Below are 20734 nucleotides of genomic sequence, written 5' to 3' on the forward strand. Positions count from 1 at the left end.
GGTTGGGGGATACAAATTGTAATCCAGGAGAGTGCTGATAAGAAGCCATGGTAAAAATGACCGAAGATGAAAGATGCAGGTTATCAGTCCTGCTTTGTTGAGAGTCAGTTGCCTAAAGGTTTTTTTGTTTTTTTGTGGTAGTTTTTTTTTTTTTTTGATAGGGATAGCAGGGGTTGTGGGGGGTCATATCAAGGTGGTCGAGTGTTACTCATGTAAACAGTTGGGTAAAATAGTTTGAGGGCCTGTTCTGTTGTTTAGACACTTGGTTTTTTACTCAGTCATTGTGGTTTTCAAATCTTAATTTGTGTGGTGTTTGCTCCTAAGAATATTTCTTCAAAAGACTATAAATGAGTCTTTGTGTGCATATTGAATCTTAGATCCCAAGACCAAAATACTTTTTTATTGGCTCTGTTTGTATAAACACTCTTCACCATTTATATATTTCTGCTACTGTACTTTGATATATTTTCACACAAACTATTGGACTATTTATAAAACAAGACATAAAGATGTAACAGAGAAGGCAGGAAATACTTGACATTTGTGTGCCATATCTTACTCTCTGCTTCCTGTCAGTTAAACCACGATGAGAGGAACAGAGACACAGATGTACAATTGCTGCTTTAATTTGCCACTGGGGAGACCAGTTAAGCATAAAGCTAGTTTCATTGAACTTCTGTCACTTGTTGATTCGAAGGACATTGTAGGCTTGTTTGGTACTATATGGATTGTATGCATCATGTGGTGGCAATTAGATGTTTACTACAGCACCTAGTAGGAACATATATCTTTTACATATTTAAAAGGTATTTGCTTTTGTGACATTTTTTAGGCAATAAGAAATTGGCATTTGAATTCATATATATGGCATAAATTCACTGTGAAATGTTAGGCTGATATTTTGATCTTGAAATTTTAGTATCTATTAACTTCTATGTATTAGTATATCAGTATATTAACTTTTATGTATTTGTAAAGCATTTTGTAGCTTACAAAGTAAATTCTTATTTGGTACAACTTCAAGATGAAAAATGAAATGGAAAGGAATATAGAGGTTGACTTATCTAAGAAAATACAGTTAGTAAATGGCATTCAACTACAACTTGAATGCAGGTGTTCTGATGCTAGATAGATCCTGTATCCCTAATGTTAGGGAAAAGGTTTGTTTTCATTAAATTACTATTCTACCTATTTCTCAGTGATTTTACCTTTTAGGGTCACCTTTGCTTATTCTTCCTAGAATATCCCCCACCCCCTTTCCTCTCATGTTCTCTCCTTGGAAAAAATAGATGTTACTTATTTCTAAAGAAATAGCCCACATGTCACTTACGAAGTTTTTTCAGGTTCTCACAGGTATTTACCCCTCTCTATTCTATCATCTTTTGGTTGACTTGTTTATTTACATTGTTTTATAGTTATCTGTTTACATTTTTTCTTTTTACATGTTGAACCACTTGGGGACAAGGATCATAACTTATTTGTCTTTTTTTTTGTATACCCAGTAAATAGCATATAGTAGATTTCATAAATACTTGTTGGGGGAATAAGTATGTGCCTGATATTTATTTTCTTTTTTCTAGAATCATAAGCTGGTTAAAGAACTATAATGTGGATCTTCTCTACAAGTTGCCTTTATGGTTTATTTCTAAGATAATTTTATTATAAAAGTTATTTCCTACTTGAGCTTTACCCACCCCCAGTTCGTTTTTGCTGTTTATGGAAATGAGATATCCTAGTGAAATTATTAGTGTTTTCATCCTAGTTAAAAGTGGAGATAACATATTGGTCCATTAAAAAATGTAGCTGAAGAGCTTAATTATTTTAGATTGCTCAGCATCAAAAATCTCTTACTTTTGGCTTTAATCTGGAAAAAATGTCTAGCCCTTCATTGTGATCCTGGTACCTCCACTGAATAAATGGAAATAATAATTCTCTTTATTACTTTTTGCTTTTCCCGGTATTATTTTCTGTTGTCACCAAGTTTTTTGTGCCTCAGTGATTGGAGGGTTATAAATTGCAGTTGTCTTGTCAATAGAGCAATAAATTTCATAAATAGGACTTTACCTTAGATCTGGCCATTCTAGGAATGTCTTATAAAGTTTATATATTAACAGTTTTTCTAGCCGAAAATTGATAGAAGTTACTATATCTTTTTAAACAATAAATCTAAATGATCAAAGTCAGATTTAAGGATTTAATTTTTAAAGATTGAAGGAAAAATTATGAAGCTATATGAGTTTAATTTTTAAGGAGTTTTAGAAGAACCAAATAGTTATTTTGTTTATTAAAACTGAGGTAGACATGTGGAAAATAGTTTATAGGGTTTTTGAGTGTCCTTTTAATGTGAGACCTCCCTTTTTTGTGCTGTTTGTTGGGGGGTGATGATGAATTTCTGAGTTTGAATCAGAAAAATACATGTTATATATGTCCCTTTGAGGATAGTCAGTGAAGCTTGGCTTACCACCAGTTGGTTCTGAGAAGCGCATGCATGCATCATGTGAAATTCTATAGAATGCTAAAACAAACATATGAAAACACTAATCTTTTACTGTCTCAATGAAGAATTTTAGTAAGTAAAAATTAAGAAAATAAAATGTCCTTTGAGGCCGGGCGCGGTGGCTCAAGCCTGTAATCCCAGCACTTTGGGAGGCCGAGACGGGCGGATCACGAGGTCAGGAGTCGAGACCATCCTGGCTAACACGTGAAACCCCGTCTCTAAAAAAATACAAAAAAATTAGCCGGGCGAGGTGGCGGACGCCTGTAGTCCCAGCTACTCGGGAGGCTGAGGCAGGAGAATGGCGTGAACCCGGGAGGCGGAGCTTGCGTGAGCTGAGATCTGGCCACAGCACCCACCTGGGCTGGCAGAGCGGACTCCGTCTCAAAAAAAAAAAAAAAAAAAAAAAAAAAAAAAAATAAAATGTCCTTTGATCTTGACCTAGCTTGACTTTTAACACACACTATACTTAATATTCTTTTAAATTGTGTTTATTAATAACATATAGAAAAATTTATTATGTCTTTTGTTTTCAAGTAGCTTATAATCTTAAGAGATAGGACATAGTAAATAATTACTGAATTACATGAGATAATGAACTTTGCCCACTTCTGCTATAGCATACATATTACTGTGATGTGCATTTGCCTTAGTTGATAGAGTGTGATCACCTGTAGGGAAAGTCTTGTTGCTACTTGTTGCTTTCCTACCCTTTTCCCTTACCCACAAGTGTCTGGCAGATAGGTCCCTAAAGAGTGCTTGTCCAGAAGAATATAGACAACACTGATTTATTTATTTATTTATTTATTCGAGATGGGACTTGCCTTTTTTTTTTTCTTTTTAGATAAGGTCTTGCTCTGTGGAGTGGAGTGGCGACATCATGGCTCTCACCTCAGCCTCCGAAGTAGCTGGGACCACCAGCTCATGCCACCATGCCCATCTAATTTTTAATTTGTGTAGAGATGGGTTCTTGCCTTGTTGCTCAGGCTGGTCTCGAACTCCTGGCCTCAAATGATCTACCCACCTTGGCCTCCCAAAGTGCTGGGATTACAGGCATGAGCTCCTGCACCTGGCCCTGATATGATTTCTGCAGGCCATCTACTATTAATATATAGGAAAAGACAATATAGAAAGAATTATTTCTTCTCCAAGGTATTTCTATTTATAAAGGGGATGTTTTTTAAAAATCCCAGTACACTTTTGTTTGTTGTCACATTTTGGTTGGCTCAAAGTCAAATTAAATCAAAATGAAGGCTTTGAGGTTGTCCCTAAGTAAATCAACTTTACCTGGAACAGTCTCCTTTCGAATTTATCCATACCTGTTTCCTCCCCAGATTTTCCCTTTCCCTCATCTTATATACTCGCAGATTGTCTCTGAAAGGTAAAAAACTTCTCCCCACAACTCTTATTCCCCCACTTAGTGTAGGAGACGTCACATTTTCTGTGTCCAGTTGTCAGGGGTTGGATTGTAACTAGGAGTTAGATACTGAACAAGAGAGACAGAAGTTTCTATTAATGGGTTTTGAGATAACAGCCTATATTGCCTGACAATCCCCATTTTTTTTTCTTTTCTTTGAAACAAGGTCTTGCTGTTTTGCCCTGGCTGGAGTAAGTGGCTGTCTATCGGTGTGATCACAGTGCATGGCAGACTTGAACTGTTGGGCTGGAGTGGTCTTCCTGCTTCAGCCCCCTGCTATGGGAGCATGCCACTGCACCTGGCTTCACATGTTTAAAGCAGAATATTTTGAGGGGAACAGAATGTTGTGATTAAGATCACTAGATTCTAAGTCCTATAAAGAGAGAAATTTTGGTCGGTTTGTTCACTGCTGTATTCCCAGCACTTAGAACAGGGTCTTGCACATTGTATGTCTGTTCTTATGCCAATCATGCCATTTTGGTTATTATAGCTTTATAGTATATTTTGAAGACTTGTAGTTTGGTGCTTCCAGCTTTGTTATTTGCTATTTGAGATCTTTTGTGGAACCACAAAAATCTTGGCATCTCAAAGTGCCGGCATCTGGATTACAGGCACGAGCCACCATGCCCAGCCTCCGTATAAATTATAATAATAAAAAAAAATGTTGGCCAGACACAGTGGCTCGCGCCTGTAATCCCAGCACTTTTGCAGGCCAAGGTGGGTGGATCACGAGGTCATGAGTTTAAGACCAGCCTGGCCAACATGGTGAAACCCTATCTCTACTAAAAATACAAAAATTAGCCTGGTGTGGTGATGGGCACCCGTAATCCCAGCTATTTGGGAGGCTGAGGCAGGAGAATCACTTGAACCCGGGAGGCAGAGGTTGCAGTGAGCTGAGACTGCGCCATTGCACTCTAGCCTGGGCGACAGAGTGAGATTCTGTCTCAGGAAAAAAAGAAAAGTGTTTTTCCTATTTCTGTGAAGAATGTCATTGGTATGTTGATACAGATTGCACAGATTGCATTGAATCTGTAGATTTCTTTGAGTAATATCTAATTATTTACTTTATGATTTATTATTATCATCACTTTCCTACTCTCCTTGAGGACATGTCAGATTTTTGTATCTATGCAGAGATTTCAGTAGTTATTAGAGATGTTTAAGGATTAAATAAAAAACAGTATACTGTATATGTTTTACTTTGTAAACCACAAAGAACTTACTAGACATTAGGTATTGCTAGCAAATAATATAAATAAACCTTATTGTGATATTGTACAATTCCTGAATGTGTCTTTATAGTTTTTTTTTTTTTTTAATCTGGTAAGTGCCCATTACATCTACTGAGACAACTTTGAATTCTTGAACTTTCCAAGAGTACAACAAAGCTGTAAAGCAGAAAACAACTCTAATAAACACTCAGGTTCGGCCTGGCGTGGTGGTTCGGCCTGGCATGGTGGCTCACGCCTGTAATCCCAGCACTTTGGAAGGCCAAGGCAAGCGGATCAGTTAAGGTCAGGAGTTCAAGACCAGCCTGGCCAACGTGGCGAAACCCTGTCTCGACTAAAAATACAAAAACTAGCCAGGTGTGGTGGCGTGCCTGTAGTTCCAGCTACTCTAGAGGCTGAGGCAGCAGGAGAATTGCTGTAGATAGTGATACTGTGCTTTAGCCTGGCAAACAGAGTGAGACTCTATCTCAAAAAAAAAAAAAAAAAAAAGCCAGGTTCAATGCAGCCTCATTTGGTCAACTAATTATTTTTACAGAAGCATCTTCTGAATGTCACCTTGTAAGAAAACGAAGATTTTGTGAATGCTGGTGATAGCAGTCTCTATTTCAGTGACAAAGAAAGGTGGATCTGTTATTTATATCACATCTTTCTTCACTGAATAACTAAGTCAGCATCATCTATTCAAAATACTTAATACTGACAAGATACAGTCATCCAAAGATGCAGCAGTTCATATATTTTAAAGTTAAACTGGTGTTCAAGTGAATGATGGGTAGTTTTTTTTTGTTTTTTTTTTGTTTTTTTTTTTTTTTTTTTGAGACGGAGTCTCGCTCTGTCGCCCAGGCTGGAGTGCAGTGGCCGGATCTCAGCTCACTGCAAGCTCCGCCTCCCGGGTTTACGCCATTCTCCTGCCTCAGCCTCCCGAGTAGCTGGGACTACAAGCGCCCGCCACCTCGCCCGGCTAGTTTTTTATATTTTTTGGTAGAGACGGGGTTTCACCGTGTTAGCCAGGATGGTCTCGATCTCCTGACCTTGTGATCCGCCCGTCTCGGCCTCCCAAAGTGCTGGGATTACAGGCTTGAGCCACCGCGCCCGGCCCCAATGATGGGTAGTTTTGATGTTCAGTTGAATAGTAAGAAAGATTATGTGGTAAGTAGTCATACGTTTTCGAAAATCTTATTTTCCTATTTCTCCCCTCTTCCAATTCTTAGGTGAAGAACAAAAACATGGAGTAAATTAAGTGATTTAAAGAGTTTTGGCCGGGCGCGGTGGCTCAAGCCTGTAATCCCAGCACTTTGGGAGGCCGAGACGGGCGGATCACGAGGTCAGGAGATCGAGACCATCCTGGCTAACATGGTGAAACCCCGTCTCTACTAAAAAATACAAAAAACCAGCCCGGCGAGGTGGCGGGTGCCTGTAGTCCCAGCTACTCGGGAGGCTGAGGCAAGAGAATGGCATAAACCCGGGAGGCAGAGCTTGCAGTGAGCTGAGATCCAGCCACTGCACTCCAGCTGGGCGACAGAGCGAGACTCTGTCTCAAAAAAAAAAAAAAAAGTTTTGCCACACCCTGAGCAGAATAAAAACCATGGTTGAGAATCTCTATTTTAAGTAATTAATGAAGAATTTAAGGAGGGCAGTATACACATTGGTGATGGGAAGTTTTCAATGTAGCAGTCAAGCTGTGGAATGTCTGTTTAAACTGTCCTCATCGTTTTTGGATGGTGGTTGCGACATCCCACTTACAAGACTTGCATTGGGCTTTGTAGTCATAGACCATCATCTGCTGTTGCAACCCAGTTTGATAACCTCCAGGAACTTTTTTACTTCTTCTCAAATCATGCCTAAATTTTACTGCCTGACTTTCTATTTCCCCTTGTGAACTCTTAGCTCTTATCAGGCTGTTAAGTAGCTCTAAACTTTGGTCATTTTTGAGTCTCTGCGTTCTTTTGTGTTGGCATTCACATATGCAGGCACACACACATACGATGTATTTTACTATCTTTTCCTTTCCCCTTTAGTCTCTCCAACTCCTGCCTTCCTTCTGAGGTTCAGTTTAGTTCCCACATTATCTGTGAAGTGTTTTCTTTACCTGTTTGACCATCTCCTCTTCTAAAATACTGCAGTACTGACCAGCTTTATTAGCACTTAATACAACCTTGTGGCATTTAGTTACTTCTCTTGGTCTTGTTTTCTGCACTAGATAGTAAATTTCATGGGAACAAGGGCCATGCATTATCTTTGTACATTTTCCACAGTGCTGAGCCTAGGGGAAATTGAATAAATACTTAACAACATTTTACCACGAACTCCATCAATAATAGCACAGGTGCCTCTAAAATTAGATATTTGGGATCTTTTGATTAGTTCTGGATGCATCACATAAGCATAACTAAACTATTCCTTTTTTTTGTTTGTTTTTGAGACGGAGTTTTGCTCTGTTGCCCAGCCTGAAGTGCCTCAGCTTTCCGAGTACCTGGGACTACGTGTGTGCACCACCATGCACGGCTAATTTTTGTATTTTTTAGTAGAGGTAGGACTTTACCATGTTGGCCAGGCTGGTCTTGAACTCCTGGCCTCAAGTGATCTGTCTGCCTTGGCCTCCATAAAAGAGTTTCCTTTTAGAGAAAACCTAATGCCAGGGTATTTGATGCACTTTAGTTAACAGTAACCATAATGGATTCAACTGATTTAAAAATTGATTGAGAAATTATATTATGAATGGGGAAGGTCTAAATCTTTATTCTGTATATGTTTTACTTACTAATTGTATTTAAAGTTTGCTTCTAAGATTTGTACAATAGTTAAATATAAAGTTAATGTATAATTTGTAAATACCAAATACAGGCATACATCAGTTAATGACTGGGATACATTCTGAGAAATGAATCATTAGATGATTTCATCCTTTTGCAAAAAAACACAGAATGTACCTACACAAAGCTAAATGGTATAGCCTACTGCATGCCTAGGCTATATGGTATAGCCTGTTGCTCCTAAGGTACAAACCTGTACAGTATGTTACTGTACTGAAGAATATAGGTAATTTAACACAATGGCAAGTATTTGTGTATTTAAACAAACACAGAAAAGCAGTAAAACCATGGTATTACCATCTTAGGGGACTACTGTTGTTTATCTGCTCCATTGTTCACCAGAATGTTATGTGGCAAATGACTGTGTATATCTTACAGTACTAAGCCCATGGCCTTCCATATTTTCATTTCTCATCTTGTGGTTTTGCTGCTTCTTTTGTTTTGGTTTTTTGAGACAGGGTCCCTCTGTCTTCCCTGCTGGAGTACAGTGATGCTATCTCATCTCACTGCAACCTCCACCTCCTAGGCTGAAGTGATCCTCCCGCCTCAACCTCACGAGTCAGCTGAGACTGCAGGCTCACACCACCACACCCAGCTAATTTTTGTATTTTTGTAGAGATGAGGTTTCACCTTTTTGCCCAGGCTGATCTCAAACTCCTGGGCTCAAATGATCTGACCACTTGGCCTCCCAAAGTGCTAGGATTATGTACATGAGCCACTACACCTGGCCTGCTTCTTGTTTTTTGGGTTCATTTGAGTTTAGAAACTTAGGTGATTGCCAGACAGTTGCAAAGATGATTGTAGGAAGAATCTCATTTTAAAGATCCTGACATGAAACATCAGAACTCTTTTGATGATATCTAAGCTGATTTAAAATCGTTTTATGTAATTTAAAGAAGAAAAGAGGATATTGGGCATGGTGGCTCACACCTGTAATCCCAGCACTTTGGGAGGCCAAGGTGGGAGGAACGCTTGAGCCTGGGAGTTTGAGCCCAGCCTGGGGAACATATCAAGACCCCATCTCTTAAAAAAAAAAAGAAAAAAGATGGCTGGGCATGGTAGCTCACACCTGTAATTCCAGCACTTTGGGAGGCTGAGGCAGATGGATTATAAGGTCAGGAGTTCAAGACCAGCCTGGCCAATGTGGTGAAACGTCATCTCTACTAAAAATACAAAAATTAGCCCTGCGTGGTGGCAGATGCCTGTAGTCCCAGTTATTCGGGAGGCAGAGGCAGAAGAATCACTTGAACGTGGGAGGCGGAGGTTGCAGTGAGCCGAGATTGCGCCACTGCACTCCAGCCTGGGCAACAGAGCAAGACTCTGTCTCAAATGAAAAAAAAGATTGAAATAATAAATGAAGAAGAAAAGAGGTAGACTGTGAAAAAAGATCATTCAGGTGTTTGTGAGGTGTCTGTTAAGATCTTTGGCCCGTTTTAAAATCAGGCTATTTTCTCTGAGTTTTGAGAGGTCCTTGCATATTTTGCATATTTTAGATAACAGTCCTTTAATCTGTGGTTTGTCTTTTCATTCTGTTGACATTGTCTTTTTTTTCTGTTGTCTTTTTCTTGTCTTTTCATTCTGTTGACATTGTCTTTTTTTTTCACACACACGGGGAGCAGGAAGTTTTGTGCACAAGGAATCTTAAAGTCACAAGTGTGTTGGTAACTTGGGAAAAGATGGAAATGATTTCCCTGGAGATTACGTCCTTAAACATGGTTGCACTGTAACTTGAAAGAGGATCCTAAAATGTCACAGGAACAAAAGGTTGTGATTGTCAGAGAATAGTTGGAAAGGTCTGGATTCCGTGGCAGTGAGTACAGACAGAAAGCCTGGAAAGAGGTAGTATATATTGGGTTCTTGGTGGGATTAAGGCAGGGCTGACTTCGGCTTCTTTAATAGTGGGATGGGGAAGTGGGGGAACTATAAAATGCAGAAATGCTGGAATGTTGTTTTGAGATGGTAGTGAAGAGTATTAAAATTGTGTTGGAGCTATACTTAAAAAAAAAAAAGACTTTATTTTTTAGAGCCATTTTAGATTCACAGTAAAATTGAGAGGAAAGTACAAATATTTCCCATATACCTCCTGCCGCTGCACATGCATAACCTCCCCATTATCAGCCTCTCGCTAATCAGCACCTGCACCAGAGCAGTGCACTTGTTACAGCTGATGAACCTACACTGACACTTTGTCACTTGAAGTTCATAGTTTACATGAGGGTTCACTTGTGATGGTGTACATTTTACGAGTTTGGGCAAATGTCACTTAGTAATAAGCGTTTAAGTTTCCACATGTCTTTTTGTGGCTTGATAGCTTATTTCTCTTTAGTGCTGAATAATATTTCATTATGTGGATGCACTACAGTTTATTAATTCACCTACTGAAGGACATCTTGGTTGCTTACAAGCTTTGGCAATTACGAATAAAGGTGCTATAAACACCCACGTGCAGGTTTTCTGTGGACATAAGTTTTTACTTCCTTCGGGTAAATACCAAGGAGCACAGCTCTATGGTGTAAGAGTGTGTTTAGTTTTGTAAGAGACTGCCAAACTGTCTTCCAAAGTGTACCATTTTCCATTCCTACCAGCAGTGAATGAGAATTCCTGTTGTTCCACATCCTTGCCAGCTTTTGGTGTTGTCAGTGTTTTGGATTTTGGCCATTCTAATAGGTTTGTAGTGACACCTCATTGTCATTTTAGTTTGCATTTCCCCGGTGACACATGACGTGGGGCTTCTTTTCATATGCTAATCTGTATACGTTCTTTGCTGAGGTGTCTGTTAAGGTCTTTGGCCCGTTTTAAAATCAGGCTATTTTCTCTGAGTTTTGAGAGGTCCTTGCATATTTTAGATAATAGTCCTTTAATCTGTGGTTTGTCTTTTCATTCTGTTGACATTGTCTTTCACAGAGCAAAAATTTTTAATTTTAATGAAGTTCAGCTTACAAATTCTTTCTTTGATGAGTCCTGCATTTGGTATCTATAAAAAGTCATCACCAAACTCATGTTCATCTAGATTTTTATCCTATGCTATATATTAGGTGTGCGATCCATTTTGAGTTAATATTTGTGAAGGGTATAAGGTCTGTGTCTAGATTATTATTATTATTATTTTTGTATGTGGATATCCAGTTTTTCTACCACTGTTGATTGAAAAACTGTCTTTTTTTAATTGTAATGCCTTTGTCCTTTGACAAAGATGGTTGACTATATTTATGTGGTGCCATTATCCGTGCTCTCTCTTCTGTTTCATTGATCTATTTTGTTCTTTTCACTGGCATCTCACTGTCTTGATTACTATAGGTTATAGGTGTACTTTTAAGCTTGATCCATAGAATATTTCCGTTCACTTCTCCAGTGCAGGTATTCAGACATCCTGTCTTACACATCTGACTACCGTTTCCTCATACCTTCCACATCACGAGGAGCTATTTTAGCATTGTTAGTAGATTTGGAGTTTTGCCTGTAGGCGATGGAAGCTATTAACTACTTGTCAGAGAAGTAAGTTGAGCATATTTTCACTTTTGCTGAATGACTCCTACTCCAGGCTGAAGAGCCACTGGAGTGGGGCTAGAATAGAGGTAGTAAGGGCCGATCAAATAAATATGTGAAAGAGCATATCACCTAATAATGAGCATGAAGTGATTTAGATGACCTTTAAATCTTGCTTTCAGTTGTTGGTGTGCCTCCCTTTAAGAGTGAAACTTTTTATAACAGAATACAGTTTCTACCAGAAGAGAGTTATGCTGTGTAGGAATTGGAGGTGGGGGAGGCGTGTCATGTAGCAAAATCTCCTGAGGAACTTTGAAACAACATATCCCTGGCTTTTCACCCCTAATCAGTGCCAGCATGAAACAGTTACTAATGGGAATCTGCTGTATTCTCAGATGGGGGAACCCGTGCACTAGAGCATGTCTTTTCTAAGAAAATGAAAATATTAACTGGGAGAATAAAGGGTCACAGAAATGAAACAATTTCCTTGCAAGTTAAATCTTGCTTATTGTAGAGAGATTTAACTGCCTGAACAGGTTTTGCTGATAAAGATGTTTTAGCATGTTTATGTTTTCTTTTTAATGAACAGAATTAAAACAGTATCTCATAACTGTTAGATATTTCTCTTGTTTGTTGATTTCATTATTTTTGAGACTGAATCTTGCTCTGTCACCCAGGCTGGAAGGCAGTGGTGCCATCTCAGCTCACTGCAATCTCCACCTCCCGGGTTCAAGTGATTCTCGTGCCTTAGCCTCCAAGTACCTGGGATTACAGGCATTCGCCCAACACACCTGGGTAATTTTTGTATTTTTAGTAGAGAAGAGGTTTCACCATGTAGGCCAGGCTGGTCTTGAAGTCCTGACCTCAAGTGATCTGCCCTCCTGGGCTTCCCAAAGTCCTGGGATTATAGGCATGAGCCACTACACCTGGCTGATATTTCTCTTTTGATTTTGAATTCTCTTTGTTTTCAGAACATGCTCAAAAAAAGAGTTAAACTTGAGACCACAGGTATGGACAGGTCTAGGTATTCAGTCTGTTTGGCTGTTTTGCAGGGTGCTATAAATGCTGCCCTGGTTGATATCAGTGTATTCTGATACCAGGTTAGTCCAAGTGGCCGATGATGGGAAGTGAAGAACTATGTGAAAGAACTGGAATTTCAGGTTTGGGTAGTGAGTAATTGTGGCCCTGCCTTAAGAGTCCTGGAACTGTTCACCTGGTTGTCAGCAAAAAGGCAAACACATAGAGAAATCAGTCTGTTTAGTTTCATCATATATATATATATATTTTATTATTAGCATGGTTGAAGCTAAGGTGACCTTGATCAAGTTGCCAAAACCTGTTTCAGGTTTGTTTAAATCACCAGAAGTTGGACTGAGATATCCTATACAAAAAAACATCGATTTGTGCTTTATTTACATAAAAATAAAACTATACTTTTGATAACATCCTGGGCACTTCCCTCTGCTTACTCCCCCTCAATTAAAAAATGCCTAATTTAAATTAAAGAACCCTGCCAGGTGCAGTGGTTCATGCCTATAATCCCAGCACTTTGGGAGGCCTAGGTGGGAGGATTGCTTGAGCTCAGAAGTTTGAGATCAGCTTCGACAAGATGGTGAGACCCCTTCTCTACAAAAGAAATTATAAAAAATTACCCAGGTATGGTAGTACATACCTATAGCCCCAGCTACTCAGGAGGCTGAAGCAGGAGGATCGCTTGAGGCCAGGAGTTTGAGGCCATAGTGAGCAAGGATCATGCCACTGCACTCCAGCCTGGGCAACAGTGAGACTCTGTCTCTAAAAAATAAATATAAATTAGCTTCTCGCCCACTGGGTGCTTCAGTTGGGCGGATAGTAGCAAAGCAGCTCCACTAGAGGACTGAGCCGCCCAGCCCTGCTACCCCTGGACCCATTGGTGCGCTGCCCACACCTCCAGGCAACTGGCCAGTTGGGTCCTGAAGTAGCTGAAATGTGAAAAAGGCAGCAGTCCCAAATGAAGGAACACCTGCTGTGTCTCAGGCACCTGGAAACCAAAGGCTCAACAACATCTGTTGCTTTCGTTGGTGCTGTTGTTTCAGCTGTTCCTGCCTCACTGTTAGGAATGAAGAAAGAGGGGAAAATGCAGGAATAACCATACACACTACGAAAACGGAGAGTATCCAGGTCTTAGAGGAATGCCAAAACCCCACTGCAGAGGAAGTCTTGCCCTGGTCTCAAAATTTTGACAAGATGATGAAGGCCCCAGTAGGAAGACACCTTTTCAGAGAGTTCCTCTGAACAGAATACAGCAAAGAGAACCTACTTTTCTGGTTTGCCTGTGAAGACTTAAAGAAAGAACAGAACAAAAAAGTAATCAAAGAAAAGAGAGAAGGCTAGAATGATAAATGAAGATTACATTTCTATACTATCACCAAAAGAGGTCAGTCTTGATTCTCGAGTTAGAGAATTCTCGAGTTAGCGAGATGATCAATAGAAATCTGTTGGATCCTAATCCTCACAGGTATAGTCCTCTCCAGCCCCAAGTGACACTGTTTCAGATGAATTCAAGGGGATGTTCAAGACTTTGACTCTAATGAAAATACTACAAAAGGCGAAATGTTGCCCCAACTGATAGAAGGTCCCAGTTTGGGAACTGATTTTATTCCTATGACAAAGCTCTTAAGACGAGTAGGGAAAAGGAACACTATCAAGCATTGATGACAATAACCAAATGTAATATTTTAAAATATGTCATACGTGCAATGTGAAATTCATTCTTCCTTCATTATTTCTCATATTAAATCTCATTTCAGAAATTTTAGGATTTTAAAACTGTTGACTTATACCTAACTGCTATCACTGCATTACAGCTTTTAAACAGTTAGAAATAAACATTTTAGAATGATAAACAGATTGTGTTTCTGTCCTAAGCTTAGATACATTTCCTTTCTAAAGATCTAGCTCTTATTGCTGTATTAAAAGAGTGCTACATACAGTGCTTACTAAAGGAAATGTGTGTCCACAGATGCACTTAGGGAACATAGTGTAAACACATCAGGAACTTAAAATTACAAATCTGATTTCAAGTTACATTTCTGTCTCAGGTGACTTTGGACAAATCATTTATCTTCTCTGAGTTCATTTTCTCATCTGCAAATGACAAATATACTTAATTATCAGGATGGCTATGAGCATTAAATAAAACAAACATGGAAAGAATAAAATATGACATTATTTTATCAAAGTTCTTCAACTGAATAGTTATTTTATGCTTGTATTAAATGTCATTTTAATGCACTTTCCCCTATTTTTTTCCAAAACATACATTAAACATCTGATGTAGCTATTCATCAAAACATGCAATCATATTTTAAGATGGAACACTGTATCAGTATTATTGCTTTGCTTATGATCCCAAATCACTTCTTTCAGTTCACCATCACCTCAAATCTATAGAAATGTTTCTGAATGAGATAGATAGATAGATAGATAGATAGATAGATAGATATGCAATTGTAGGTTAAAATTAAAGTTTAAATAAGATAAATCATTTGAAAATTTTATTTCCAAAGGAAATAAAAACAACATTCCCAAGGACAGAAATAATACCAAGTTATTTGCTAAATATATAAATGAGTTATAGGCCTAAGACTAAGATATAAGAGATTGACAATTAGAAAACACTTTTTAATATTAAGGTAGTATGATTTTCTTTAACAATTTTACAATGAAAATAAAAACTTAATAAAAGGTAGTAGTGCTCGCTTCGGCAGCATATATACTAAAATTGGAACAATACAGAGAAGATTAGCATGGCCCCTGTGCAAGGATGACATGCAAATTCGTGAAGCGTTCCATATTTTTGGCACTATTCACAATAGCAAAGACTTGGAATCAACCCAAATGTCCATCTGTGACAGACTGGATTAAGAAAATGTGGCACATATACACCATGGAATACTATGCAGCCATAAAAAAGGATGAGTTTGTATCCTTTGTAGGGACATGGATGCAGCTGGAAACCATCATTCTTAGCAAACGATCACAAGAACAGAAAACCAAACACCGCATGTTCTCACTCATAGGTGGGAACTGAACAATGAGATCACTTGGACTCGGGAAGGGGAACATCACACACCGGGGCCTATCATGGGGAGGGGGGAGGGGGAAGGGATTGCATTGGGAGTTATACATGATATAAATGACGAGTTGATGGGTGCTGATGAGTTGATGGGTGCAGCACACCAACATGGCACAAGTATACATATGTAACAAACCTGCATGTTATGCACATGTACCCTAGAACTTAAAGTATAATAATAATAAAATAAATAAATAAATAAAAGGTAGTAATGGGCCGGGCATGGTGGCTCATGCCTGTAACCCCAGCACTTTGGGAGGCTAAGGCGAGAGGATCACTTGAGCCCAGGAGTTCCAGACCTGTCTGTGCAACAAAGTGAGACCCTGACTCTAAGAAAAAATATAAATGTTGAAAATAAAAATAAAATTTTAAATAGTAATGTGTCCACAAAACCTTTAATTTTAGAGTAGTTTTATATTTACAGAAAAACTGCAAATACCCGTAGAGACCTGTGGGACATGTGTCAAAATTAATGAACCAATATTGGTCATTAAGTTCATACTTTATTCAGATTTCCTTAGTTTTTAACCGAATGTCCATTTTCTGTCCCAGGATCCCATTCAGGATACCACATTGCATTTAGTTGTCATGTTTCCTTAGGCTTCTCTTAGTTGTGACAGTTTCTGAAACTTTCCTTGTTTTTGATGACAGTTTTGAGAAATAAACTGGTATTTTGTGGAATGTCCCTCTGTTTTCTTTCATTTCATGATGTTTTTCTCATGACTAGACACGGGTTTGGTTTTTGGAAGAACACAAAGGTAAAGTGCCATGCTTATCACATGATATCAAAGGTACATGCCATCATCAGGATTCCTCTTAGCTGTGACAGTTTCTCAAACTTTAGGCTACTCTTAGCTGTTGATGTTAACCTTGATCACTTACCTGAGTTAGCATCTATTATGTTTCTCCATTGTAAAGTAACACTTTTTTGTTTGTTTGTTTTTGTTTGTTTTTGAGATGGAGTATCGCTCTGTCTGCAGGCTGGAGTGCAGTGACGCAATCTTGGCTCACTGCAACCTCCGTCTCCCAGGTTCAAGCGATTCTCCTGCTTCAGCCTCCTGAGTAGCTGGGACTATAGGCACACTCTACCAAGCCCAGCTAATTTTTGTATTTTTATTAGAGACAGGATTTTACTCTGTTGCTCAGGCTGGTCTCGAACTCCTGAGCTTAGGCATTCCACCTGCCTCAGCCTCCCAAAGTGCTGGGATTACAACTTTGAGCCACTGCACCCGGCCAAAGTAATACATTTTTAAAGAGATTATATTGAAGGTAAATTTTCTGGACATTTACACTGAGCTAAACAAATTCTGAGCAGATTCTTCAACCCTAATATTAGGTTCCATTAAGTGATTACTAATAAATGCTATAAAGAAAATACAGTAAAGTAGAAAAATAAAACTCCAAAAGTCTTAGCCTGAATATTCACCTAATAGAGGTGAAAGTGAATTTTTCCCTTGAACTATCTGCGTAAATAATTACAATAGTCCTCCGTATATTTTCAACATTAAATATCTTAGTCTTACTAATTGTCATAAGAGGTAACTTAAATTTAAACTGGCCATTTTGCTTAGTGCATTTCTACATTGCCCTCCACTAACCAATGAACACTGAATATTGAAATAATGTAAAAGGCCTGATGTATTTCCCGCCGGCTTTAACCAGTTTGTCATAAATATGTTTCTTGTATATGATTTTTAAATGTTTGCTAAATAATGTGTCTGGTTTTGTAAAATGATGTATCAAATATGTATAATTTTTTACTACCATGTTCATCATACTTAATCTATATCCATATATTGTACTCCACCAATACTTATTTGTGGACAATAAAGAAGTTTTGAGTGCATGAATACAGCTTAAGAGGCACCACACTTGGTTATTTTGCAACACCAGAATAACAGTGGGTACTCATAAATTAAATAGATAATCCAGATTATGTTTCCTCCAATTTAAGTTTTTGGTTTTTTTAATTCCCCTTTCCTAGAATCAATTTTATCATTTTACCTATGTACAATAACATACTTCTGGAAAATGCTAGAATTTTCACCATGTAGTAGAATTTGAGCATAACAGTAATGTAAAAAAATTCAGAAGTCTCAAACTAGGTAGCTTTCTTTGAGTTTTCAAAGTAAATCAAAATAGAGCTGTTTTCATTTTACCATATTGTGGAAATCTATGGATGTTATTGTAAAATGCATGTGCGTTACACTGACTTAAAATGTTTTGAATTAATAAAGAATTCAACAATGAAAAAAATTAATTAAAAAATAAAAGTGCTTAATTTTAAGTAACTATCTTGCATAGCTACCTAAAATATATTCATAGTAAATACATGGTACCTGTTTAGATTGCAAAAATATAGTTTTAAACATTTTCTCAACTTTCTTAAATTTGTTGATATTTGAAAAAAATTAAATGAAAAGTTGGGGTATAGAAACATTTTCTTTTTCAATTATGAGAACACTGAGTGCAATGAAATGATTTGTTTGCCTTGTGACATTAACTTGTGTTTTTTTTCCTTCAATTTTGTGTGTAGAGTACCTGGTTTAGAGAAAGCAGGAACTGAGAAAGTATGACTAGTCTTTTTCGGGAAAGTTCAAATCTAGTTTCTTAACTATACCTACATTTTGGGATGTTTCTTTTTTGTTTTTTCCATATTCACGTATTTTAATGTAAATTCTAGCAATACTGTATTTAAAATAACTAGAAAGGCTAGGCACAGTGACTCATGCCTGTAATCCCAGCACTTTGGGAGGCTGAGGTGGGCAAATCACTTGAGCTCAGGAGTTCAAGACCAGCTTGGGCAACATAGTGAGACACCGCCTCTACTGAAATTACAAAACTTAGCCAGACGTGGTGGTGCACATCTGTAGTCCCACCTACTTGGGAGGCTGAGGCATGAGAATCGCTTGAATCCAGGAGGAAGTGGCAGTGAGCCAGGATCGTGCCACGGCACTTCAGCGTGAGCGATAGAGCAAGACTCTGTCTCAAAAAGAAAAAAAAATAACTAGAAAGAAAAATGTCAGTACAAATCTATTTTGAAGTATTTTAATGAGTTACAAAGTTGTGGTAGCCTTCTAAAAAGGCTATATATATGTTTGCTTTTTACTTTTTAGGCTGAGTGAAAATGTAAGGCAAGGTGATATGATATAGTAAACTTGGGAGATAATGATAGTAAAACTTTAAGATTTAAAGCAGTAAATAGGGAAATCTACAAACTCTCTGCACCAGTTGTTTCAGTTAAAATTATGGTTGAAAAATGATTTATCCCAAGTATCAAGAGGTTGCATAATATATAAAAAGCATTTTAATTAACAGTTGTACTGGGGTATGGTAAGGTGCTTTTGCTAAGTATTTGTCTAGGGGATTTCTTATTTTTCCAGATATTCTGCTATGGAAAAAATATTAATGAAGTTCTATTAATATAGATACAAAGATACCAGTAGGAAATCTGGGCTTTTCTTGCTTTCTTTGCCACTAACTAGCTGTGTGTCCTTGGACACATCAGAATGTTCTAGGCCTAAATTCCTTATCTTTTCGATGAATATGTTGTCCTAGGTAATCCTTAGATCTTTTTCAGCTCTAATATCCTGTGATTTCACACCTTTTAGACTGAGACTTGGCAACCTTTGGAAGACTGTGTGCAGTTTATCTTCATACCACTGACTTCATATCTGCTGGGAGCTAATATAGAGCATTCTACTGTATTATAATAGAAAACAGATTTTTTTTTTTTTTTTGAGGGGGAATCTCGCTCTGTCGCCCAGGCTGGAGTGCAGTGGCCAGATCTCAGCTCACTGCAAGCTCCGCCTCCCGGTTCACGCCATTCTCCTGCCTCAGCCTCCCGAGTAGCTGGGACTACAGGTGCCCGCCACCTCGCCCGGCTAGTTTTTTGTATTTTTTAGTAGAGATGGGGTTTCACCGTGTTAGCCAGGATGGTCTTGATCTCCTGACCTCATGATCTGCCCATCTCGGTCTCCCAAAGCTCTGGAATTACAGGCTTGAGCCACCGCGCCCGGCCGAAAACAAATTTTTTTAAAAGGCCAAACTATGGTCCATCCCACAGGAATTCACTCATTACAGATTATGGATTTATTGCTTGCTTCTCATTTCTACTTTGTATAACTTCTCTTCTCTCACTTTCTTACTCTGTTTTCTTTCATTTCTGTTATATTTTTTCTAATGATCTTTCCAAATACTGCATTTCTTATCATGGCTATCTGTATATATTGAAAAGAGCCCTTCGTTAGGTTACCACATCTTGTGAAAGTTCTTTCTGTTCAGTTACTTGGTATCTAGAGTTACTGTAGCTTTCCAGTTTTTTAGATACTGCCAACCTACAAACATAGCATATGTATATAAACAGACACACAGTCTGAATTACATACTTTATTGGAGAAGTTATTCAACCACCTCATTGCTTTAAGCTGGAATATTTCACCTTCTTTATCCCAGAATTGTCCAATCTAAAACCTTTTTGCTTGTTTGACTGATTCTCTTTATATATTAGTTTTCTTTTTTTTTTTTTTTTTGAGATAGAGTCTTGCTCTGTTGCCCAGGATAGAGTACAGTGGTGCGCCTTGACTCACCACAACTTCCTCCTCCCGGGTTCAAGCAATTCTCCTGCGTCAGCCTCCCAAGTAGCTGGGATTACAGGTGCTCACCACCATGCCCGGCTAGTTTTCTTGTATTTTTGGTAGGGATGGGGTTTCGCCACGTGGTCAGGCTGGTCTCAAACTCTTGACCTCAGGTCATTTACCCGCCTCAGCCTCCCAAAGTGCTGGGATACAGGCATGAACCATGGCACCAGACTAGTTATTAATTTTCACCATAAGCATTTGGTACCATAGTACCTTAAAAGGAGAGCAATGATTTTCTAAAAATATATTTATGAATTCATGGGTTTAATATCCTTGTGTCTAAAAACCTTTCTGAAGGAATCTTAAATTTACATTCAATCAGTGATCAATTTTGACTATCATATGTCTTTTTAGTACCTAAAATCTTCTATAATAAATTAAACAAGTAACCATTTGAATTGGTTATAGTAGCTAGTAGTGTGGCTGAGGGTATTGTGTTCACCATCAGTGAAGTCATTTTGTTTGGAATGAGGCATAATGGGACTCTGTGTTAGGGAGGCTTGCCAGACAGAGTGAAGTCCTAGCCTTGAAGCAACAG

At 38.3% G+C, this 20734-nt stretch overlaps 1 protein-coding gene and 1 non-coding gene across 4 annotated transcripts in view; both read left to right on the forward strand.

Moving 5' to 3' along the window:
* Window positions 1-20734, forward strand: part of ELF1 (E74 like ETS transcription factor 1) — a 127116-nt gene that overhangs the window by 42583 nt on the left and 63799 nt on the right. The gene's annotated exons all lie outside the window — the stretch shown is intronic.
* On the forward strand, window positions 15173-15279 carry LOC117098706. Its single transcript, XR_004443553.1, has one exon. It is a non-coding gene; the product is annotated as a U6 spliceosomal RNA (small nuclear RNA).

Source organism: Trachypithecus francoisi, unplaced genomic scaffold (assembly GCF_009764315.1).
Source record: "Trachypithecus francoisi isolate TF-2019V2 unplaced genomic scaffold, Tfra_2.0 Contig01461, whole genome shotgun sequence".
Lineage (NCBI taxonomy): Eukaryota > Metazoa > Chordata > Mammalia > Primates > Cercopithecidae > Trachypithecus > Trachypithecus francoisi.